This window comes from Phoxinus phoxinus, assembly GCF_949152265.1.
Source record: "Phoxinus phoxinus genome assembly, chromosome: 7".
Lineage (NCBI taxonomy): Eukaryota > Metazoa > Chordata > Actinopteri > Cypriniformes > Leuciscidae > Phoxinus > Phoxinus phoxinus.
The window spans coordinates 20,753,774-20,764,043 of record NC_136882.1 but is presented as its reverse complement, the minus strand read 5'-3'; positions in this window follow the sequence as shown (position 1 = coordinate 20,764,043).

The following is a 10,270-nucleotide window of genomic DNA, read 5'->3' as shown; positions in this document are numbered from 1 at the left end:
ACAGGTTATCAGATTTACATGAAAGATAAGTATAGGGATTTGTAAATCACATGTTTATGAGTATGTGGTTTATGAGATCATGTTGCAGCAGGAGATCCGACCATAATCACATCAACCCCGCAGCTTCTCTTTTACTGCGAACCGCTCTAAAGCAAAGGATGAAAGACAATGTCTGATTTACCACAACCTGCTGACTATTCAAAAATAGCAGGTATTTACAGATAAGCATATCTGATAAACCTGAAAAGCCCAAAATGGCATTTTAAAGGGGTCATGACATGAGAAACCAAATTTGCCTTGATCTTTTGGTATATAAGAGGTCTTTGTACCATTAAAACGTCCTGCAAGTTTCATAGCTTAAGACTTCCTCCCCATTATAAACGAATCATTTATTTAATCAAGCTCTAAATACAGCTCGTTCTGGATCCATGGTAAGAAGTGACGTCACGGTGCGAAGTGACGTACCAGCTTTTGCATATGACCGCCTCCAGCAGAAGACAACTACGCTTAAAGCGCAAGACAACTACGCTCATTTCGTATCGTTGTCGCGCCCGCGCGCTGCGCGCCTCACAAGTCTTCAGTCGACGGACAGCGAGTGGGTCTGTGTACAGGGAAATAACGATGCTGCAGATGTGCTGTTCCTGGCTGTGGACAAACAACATCTTTGAATACGCTGCGAAAGATCCAGTCGTCAGGGAAAAATGGATGCACTTTATTCTTTGCGGACGTCTCAGTCACGGCAGTGTTAGTTTAAGCGTTTGTTCTATACATTTGAAGGATGACTGTTTTGAGAACAAATCCCAAAATGATGCTGGCTTTGCCAGAAAACTGTTGCTCAAAGGTAAGTCCGTGCCGACTATTCTGGGCTCAACAACGACGACGCAAACTGTAAGTGATGTATTTAAAACTTTAAACTACTTTTTAAATACGCTGAATCCACAAATGTTCTGGCTGGGGGCGTTAATGATTGATGCATAGCACTGACGTTAGCCAATCATAACAGTGGGCGTTAACACTGAACTCTTAAAGGGGAAACACCCCCAGAACAGACTGTTTGAATCAGAGGATGAGAAACAGGGTGGGAAAAGGTCATAAATCACTACATTTTAAAAGTTTTTTGTAAAAAAAACTATAGTAATACTATATTGCACCCAAGGGAACATAATAATAAAATAAAATAAAAACATGTCATGACCCCTTTAAAGTCAACAATGTTTTGAAGGAGATGGAAAAGATTACAGACAAACTTTAAAGTTAAACTAAATAATACTAACTGATAGATCCACACAAGCTGTTCTACAAATCCCCAGCAGAGTAGATACACTATTCTTTGACCTCTTTGTATTCCTCCATTCCAGATATGTTCTTGTTAGCTTCAACTCATAGAACTTAAATTCTCATGAGTGAACTGAAAAGAAAACATGGTATGGTGCCAACTGGTTGGTCTAATACAAATATGAAAAAGTTTGCACAGCTAATCCTTTCTAGTCAATTATGTTCTCTGTCCATAGCACCCTTGACGTAGTTATTTCAATGGCATGTCGTAACACACAGAAGTGCGTTGTGTAATTATTGCGTATAATCTAGGCACAAATCCAGACCTACCACTCCTGTTCTCAGTTCATTCATTATGTTCAAGGAATTATGTCTGTTGAGGTCAGACTGGAATCTTTAGGTGTTTGCCATTAGATTTAATAGCTTGCATCTCTTTTGTTTGTAAACAGTGCTTTGGAAACTAAACACTCTGGTCTATTCACAAAGAAGGCGTTGTATTCCACAGCACTGCTTTTCCATTGTTTTTTATGTAAACGTGCTAGACTGGCATGTTTGACCATTGCCCTTGTATCTTACCTCTTTCAGCGTCTTGCTCTGAATCATTTACTCAACAAAAAAGTTTACACATTAAAGTGCCCCCATGGGTTTTTGAAAATGACCTATCATGTAGTGTGTATAGCTCTAAGTGAATGAAAACATCCGGCAAAGTTTTAAATCTGAAAGTGAACAGTAAGTTATTGTCTTTCAAAAGTATTGTCTTTCAAGAGTCAATGAAATTAATAATTTTTCAAACGAGTCGTAAGCCGTTTCGTTGTGACGTCAAGACGAAACATTAGCATATTGCCCGCCTACTTAATGCGTGCGCAGACACCAGGGAAAACTTGAACCGCAAACACTGCAGCTGATTCCTGTGGATTCTGGACAGCATCATGTCGAGAAGACGCTGTGCTCTACAATGTGAAGGTAAAGACACATTTTTTTCACTGTCCAAAGACGAGCATGTGAAGAATCAGTGGTTAAAATTCATCTTTACCATGATACAACAGTATACTCTTTTTGCTGTGTTCCCTTTATTTGACTGATGACTGCTTCTCAAATCTGGGAGTTCAATGCAGGATTCGCTCTTGAAAGATAGTGTTCACTATATTTAAGGAAATATTAAGCATGGAGCAAGATTTGTTTTACCAACGTTTGTTACATCAGTCATTCACGCTAGAGCTCGGCTTATGTATGCACTGTTATTGATACAGTTTCCACATGTTCACCGCAATAAATTAGAAACATACTCTGTAAATAAATAAGTAACTTACAAGTAAAATAATCGGTTTGTTGATGGACATGCACTTGTTAATGCTGATGGTGAGGAATTACAGTTGCAATATCTCATAATGTACCTCAAACTGAGTAGCGTATCACTGAGAAACGTCCTCCTTGAATCGTCCTTGCGATGGAGGTTCGGGTTGAATAACTAGTCCTTCCAGTGTTTCATCATCGGACTCGCGCTCAGATTGATATGATAAAATCGACATAATTGTTCGTTACTGTGTTTAGTTTATGGTGTAGGAATTTAGGAAGCCTCAGGACAAGCAGAGCTGATGTTGTTATAGCAATGGCCGTTTTTGTTTCTGTCTGGCCAATCAGAGCAGAGTAGCTCGTGGAAAGGAGGGATTTAGAGAGATTGATTCATCTGAAGAGTCGTTTGAGAATCATTGAAAATGTGGTGATGTGCAAATGTATATTATGATAAAATGAAACCGTTTTTTTTTTTACCTTTGATGCATGTAAACCTGTTGCAGGAGACTCAAAACAACATTAGGAAACGTATAACATAAAATAGCATAATAGGGGCACTTTAACATTCCCAGAGGTGCTGTGTACGTACGGCGAGGTCTGTATATGTTCATGGCCACCCCATCTCTCGTGCCTTTATTCCAGCGGCAAATTGAACATTTTATGGCACTGTTGCATTTGCTAATTCCGTAAATTCAATTTGTTAATTAATTTGATGATGCTGGAATTTTAATCTAAAACATAGAAACAGAAAAACTTCAGAAATAGTACAATTAACCATTATCACACGACAAGAGCGAAATCAGCCGTGCTGATAAGCAGAACAATTACGATTGTGATACCATACCTATTGCATTTATACAGCAGTTCAATAAACAAGAAGTCAGTAGGCTATTGAGCATCTTACATTTAGACACAATGTTGCCAGTTACTTTTCCCGCTAGCGAAAACAGTTCCAAACGAAGCCACTACAGAATCTCAGTGTCTCCGAGAAAAACAACAGTGCTTCGTTCAGGAATGAATCAGTGTTCTTGAATGAATCGGTTGAGTGAGCGATTCAATTAATCATTCGCAAATAATCAAATGATTCAATGACCACCTTGTCACCACAGACTGGTGGAACATAACCCTGCAGAATGAGTCATTGAAAAATCTTGCAAACCATTGAATAATAATATCCACCTTATTTTACAAAGCGGAAGTAAGCTATTTTCTGTGAATGTGCAAGACTTCCGATTCATTAGCAGCTATAACTAAACTAATATCAGAGTGAAGTGAACGTTTATAATTATGACAATATATTAAAATAATATGGTAGGAAATTCAAGTTTGCAATATCAAGCAGCATAACAAGCTTTTTTGTACTGCTAAAAATAACCAGAAGCAGATGACTCCAGGCACATTCAATTGACTAATTATGTTTTAAAAGTAAGGTTGCAAATTGGTTCCATTGAAAAAGTAAAGTTTTACGTATTATGAATGTGTTCCGTATGAATGTATGTGACACTTTTATTTGCATCATTTCACTGCCATTCACTCCTCATGGGATAGTAAAGTGTCCGTTAGATGCATACTTCAGAGTCTTGTCGGATGTATTAGGTCATCCTTTTTGGCAACTGTTTTATAAATACAGTGAATTCAGACATTCTACTCTTTTTGCATACTGTATATGGAAGTAGGCCTATGCATATTCGGATGCAACTGATGTTTTTTTTTTTTATGTTGTTTTAACATCAGTGGTTTTCCCTTGCTTTCGTGTTAATTTATTTGTCAGTAAAATTGAACAGAAATCTCAAAAACAATTCTGATAATTCTCAAAAAAATCTTTTAATATCTTCCAGTTAAATAATTTCACAAGTTTATATATGAGAATGTTCCCTATGGTAAACTGAGTCCATCTGCCAACATGTTGCAGACGTCTCCATCCAACACTCATTGGCATTTATTAGATGCCTGTTTTCACCCTCCCCCTCCATATGTCAAGCTTATGGCTGTTGTCATGGCAACAGCTCCCCCCACCCCACCCTCCTGCTCCCCATTGGCTGATACAGACATTGCATAAGCAGCAAATCCTGAGGTCTCAATCAGTCAGTGTCAGTGTGTGTGCTGATAGAAGCATTTGTGTTGTTTTTTACATGTGTTTGACCCACTGTATACATTATAAATCTGATTCAGTGCAACATCAGATTCCATTCGTGTTGATCCTCCGGGCCTTCGAAGCAATACAGTGCTGTCTTTTGTCTGGGGTCTAGCCCCATGATACCTGCCTTTCATCAAGGAAACTGCATGATTGTTTGGAAGATGGACAAGTTGACCTACTTCTGACAAGGTACACAACACATCATAACAGAGCATGGCTGCACTGAAAAAAATAATCCATTGGATTTACTCAATTGAATAGTGGACATTGGTTGCACACAATTCAATTGTGTTCAATCGACACAAACTAGTGTTCTAGTCAACACAATGCTATCACGTTTTACTTAAGAACATAAAACCATTTAGTAAAACATACTAAATATAATTGGATAAATCTAACAGGTGACAGTCTCCCTTTTTTCAGTGTGCAAAGAATATATGCATGTCACTGGTAAAACAGAAACACAAATGCCTACTGAATATTCTTCCAAAACACAAGAAGCTGTGAAGACCTGCAAATGTACAATCATATTGACCAATTAAATATTATTTTTCACTCTATGGCCTGGTTTCACAGACAGGGCTTAGATTAGCTAAACCAGGATTATGGCCTTAGTTCAATTAGGATATTTAAGTAGCTTTTATAAACATTAGGCTACTGGTGTGATCTTGAGACAAAAAAATATAAATAAGTGTGCAAGTTGCTTTCAGTTAAAACCGCTCAAACATGCATTTAGTCTGGGACCTTGTCTGTGAAACCAGGGGCACATTTATTATAATCACATAATCTGACAAGTTTCAGAACTGTTGGGTCGGGTTCAACATCAGTCGGGTTATGACGTCAACCTGACTTTCATTTCCAACCAAAATGCAACCCCTGCAACCAGAATCATCCCCTGACTGACGTTACTACTTTCTACTCAAGGACCTTGACAGAATTGTAGTGGAGTAAAAAGTACAATATTTGTCTTTCAAATGAAGTGAAGTTAAAGTAAAAAGTTTCCACAAAAAATAATTCTCAAGTGAAGTACACATTTACTTTGTCACTTTCCACCTCTGATCATAACTTCATTTAGTGTTTTCTAAACAAATTACAACAAAAGATAATTAATGCCTAATGACACCAAAATAGTTCAGAGATTTTTAGGTTAAGTTTTATTTAGAGTTTGACAAGGCATGATATTGAAGAACAAAACCCTGAAATGTATCAAACATAACACCTTATAAAACAGGCAACCTTATACCTCATTTAAAAAAGTAAAAAATAAAACAAACAAACAAACAAACAAACAGGTGGAGTAAAACAGATAAAACAGAAAACCTGAAATACAATACATACAATAAAACCTGTAAGTTATTTATAAAACAATTTAAGAGCACGTGGAATAAAAGAAAGTTCATGTATTTTTGATTTGCTCCCGGGCACAACAAATTCCCTACGCAGTAGAAGTAGGTGTTGGAGCCACAGACAGGAAACAATGCAGTGGTGATGAACTGTTCTTGAGTAGTTTAGCAAAAGTATGTATAGTGGCCTCGTCGCGCCTCTCACTCAGTGATGGCCTGATGGGAGTACAAGTTGGACCACCTATTATCCGACAGCAACGTTTTTGGACCCTCTCTAAGTCATCAGAGAGACATTTAGGTAGTCCACTCCATACTGGACTAGCGTACTCAAGAACTGGCCGTATAAATATCAAATATACTTTCATTAGAACATCACAAGGGAGACCCGCGTTTTTAGCAACACAGAGATAGTGGATTCTAGGACGCACCTTGGAAATCATGTACTTAATGTGGACGTCCCACCACAGATCAGAAGAAATTTGAACTCCAAGCAGTTTAAAGGTGGAAACTCTGACAATTGCATCGTCTTAAAACTAAAACTATCCTTAGTAAATAATAAATAATAATAATAATAATAATAATTTGTTACATTTATATAGCACTTTTTCTGAGACCTCAAAGCGCTTAAAGTCTCCCCCCCCCCCCCAAACTAAAATCACATTTCAATAATACTATTTAATACATTACGAATAAATACAGTTGAGAATTAAACACAGTTGTAATTAATAAAAGACCCTGCATTTAGAAGTTAACACTCTGTGGCTCTCTGGCATGGAGGCCAAACCAAGGTCAGAGAAGATGAAGGTCTGCAGCTGTGAGCTGTATCGTGTGTTGTGGTATGCTCACATCACCTCTGGAATGCTGTTCCATTCAGTGAACAAAGCTTCACCCCTGCTTTCAGGTTCATCCACCTCAGAGGGGAGGAGAGTATCAGACATGATCTGAGTTACTGGAGCACCCTGACCAGCCTGGGAACATGTTGGAATGAGAAATGTGAACTGCCTTCTCATTAGTCAGATCCTAAGGCATGTACTGTAAAAAAGATTTAATGCATTTAACGCACCCGCCCCGAACTTACGTAGGTCATCTTACACATGTACAGTTGTTGACGAACATCCCACCTAACAAAAATATGCTCTTAGAACATTCCTGTCAAGTTATGAAAACATTATTGAATGTTTTTTAAATGTTCAAAATGGCCAGATTTTGTATGTATTACAGTTTTTTTCGATTGCTAAACGACAGTGAGCACAACTGGAGCTACATGTTCAAAACTCTAACTACAGTCTGCACAGCAGCAGTTCATGTGGACCAAACTCTAGTTCGTTTTTCATTGCTTGAACACAGTTTTCAAAACTCTACACACTTATCCCATGACTTTAACCACAACCTGCACAACACTGTGGATTTACAGCACTTTGTTCAAATGCTAACACACTGCTGTCAAAACTGTGAACCACACATTCAAAACAGAATAGATTTTAGTCTTGTGCCTTTCAAACACTGCTGATGGCAACTTCAGCTGAAACAGGAGAGAGTTACATCCTTACAGTAAATGAGAACATTACAGGAATATATTTTGTATTGCAATTATAGAATATTTACACAGATATATATTACAGTAAGTTTGACTGTAAAATATATATTTTACTGTATTATATATACTGTAATATACAACAGAACCCAAAGGCTGGCCCCAACAGGAGGAAGAGGAAAAATATTTTCAGATGCGCAGGAAAATGCTATTGTCGCAGATTTATGGTTTTGTACCTGCCTGCACACTCACCCTTCCTCAACCCAATAGAGGAGTTTTTCTCTGCCTGGAGGTGGAAAGTGTTTGTTCACCACCCACATGACCAAATGTCTCTTTTGGAAGCCATGCGTGCCGGATGTGAGGACACGAGTCCAGAGGACTGCAGGGATGGATAAGGCACTCCAGAAGGTTCTTCCGCAGGTGCATGGCAAGAGAGAACATTAGATGTGATGTTGATGAAAACCTGTGGCCTGATGCTAGAGAGAGGCAGGATTAGCCCCTCAATTATTTGTTTGAATTACATGTACTTTTAGTTTCTACCTTTTTTTCCTCATTACTGTAATTCCGTAAATTACTACAGACCATTGAACCAAACTGCTAATTTTCATTTACCTTAAAGAATTATGTTCTAAAAATTTTAATAAATCTGAAAGAATGTCACTCTTTTCTTTGAAGAAAATATGACTTTGTATGAAGTCACTGAAATTGTTCAAACTGTAAAGATGAAAAGTTTGTATTTTCTGTATTGGTGTTTGATGCCAGTGTTTTTACTCTCAGTGTGTTCTGAGTGACAGTGTGTGTTATCTCAGTGAGGGTTGTGCAGTGTTTGGCTGCACTGAGCCTGTTTTGAGCCACGTGTTAAGAGTTGTGTTGCTTGGAGTGAGTTTTGCAGGTGATGTGAACTGTTTAGCTCAGGTGACTGTTGGTAGTGCAGACTGTAGTTAGAGTTTTGCACATGTAGCTCCAGTTGTGCTCACTGTCGTTTAGCAATCGAAAAAAACTGTAATAACGTTTTTTTATGTATTAATAACGTTGTTTTTTTTTCTGTGAAAATGTTATGAAAACGTTATTTCTGAAAGTTTTCTGAACGTTAAAACATTTGTTTTTTAACGTATTATTGAGAAAGTTTTTCTATTGAACTATTTATATTTAATGAGACTTACATAAAATAGCCTATTTAAATTGTGTCATCTATGAAATTTATTTAAAGTTGCAGTCCATAACTTTTTTTGTGTTAAAAAATTATAAAAAATTATATAATGAGCGAGAACATCATTAATCAATTTTCCAAACAATCCATTTAGTTTATTAGTAGTCTTATTCACTACCATACACCTATAATAAGTGTTAATATTTGGATTATTTTAGACTGGTTCGGGTCGTACCACTGCGGAGTAGCCCAGTACCTCGTCGTCATAGACATAAACAGAGAGAAGTAGCTCCGGTGTGGTGAATATGTCACAGCGAAGAGATGAGTTTTGGACCCAAGCAATCTGATTGGTTCAAAGCGTTTTATGGGTGGCCTAATCGCTTGAGTGCCTAGTTACAAATCAGACAAAATCACTTTATTATATATTGTTCGAACTATGTTAAAACAACCATTAATATCTTTTAACTTATATGTTTAAGTATATAGCCTAACCAAAACTATAGATTGTGAAATTAAATATTTCTCGTTCTTATAGTTTTTTTAGTTAGCTTACATAGCAGCATAGCATACAGCTATCCGATGATCTAGCAAGCTGAATCTTATTCCACAAGACCCTTACTATACCAATATTTTTAAGAGATAGAGAGATCTTTCTGATTTATATGTATAACTGATTTACCTGGATATTGGATAGCCATGGATCCATATGGATAAAAGAAAAAGACAAACACCAGTGAATATTGTTCTGTGGTATAATAATTTAATAACAGCCATAAATTAAAAAAGCCTTGAAATGTCAAATTAAATTATATTTTGCTTGTATTAAAATAAAACATTCAACAACTTGAGATTTGAAATATTAATTCAATTCAATACAATAGCTGTCTGTCTTTCTGTAAAGCTGTGTGTACCTGTGAAAAGAGCTATACAAATAAATGTATTACTTGATGGCATGAAAACTGCTATACCTGCTTAAAATGTTGGCAACACTTTATAATAACGTTCAGTTGTAGGCTAAATTATAAGTGGTTAATTAATGATGAACTGATCATTTACAAAACATTCATAAACGATTAGCAAGTTCTACCTTTTATGTATGTTTTGTAAATTCCATTACAAGGAATGTACAAGTGATTAGTAAATGATTAACTAATCATTTACGAAACATGACTATATGCGTTCATAAATGATTAAAGTAATATGTTCATTATTTTATGTATGGTTTGTAGATTCAGTTATAAGTCATTAACAATTGATTAGTTAATGATTAACTAATAATTTACAAAACATGACTACGTGTTTCATAATGTTTAATAAATTATGTTACTTTTTTTTGTTGGTCCAACTAAATGTTTATTTAAGTTGAACCAACTCAATTTGGGCCAATTTAATTCAGTTGGTTCAACTCAATTTTGACCAATTTTTTGTCCTACTCACCTATTTAAGTTGGATCAACTCAATTAAATTGCCAAAAAATAGCTACATTTTGGTCAATTTATTTAAGTTGGTCCAACTAAATTTTTTTTTTTAAGCTGGTC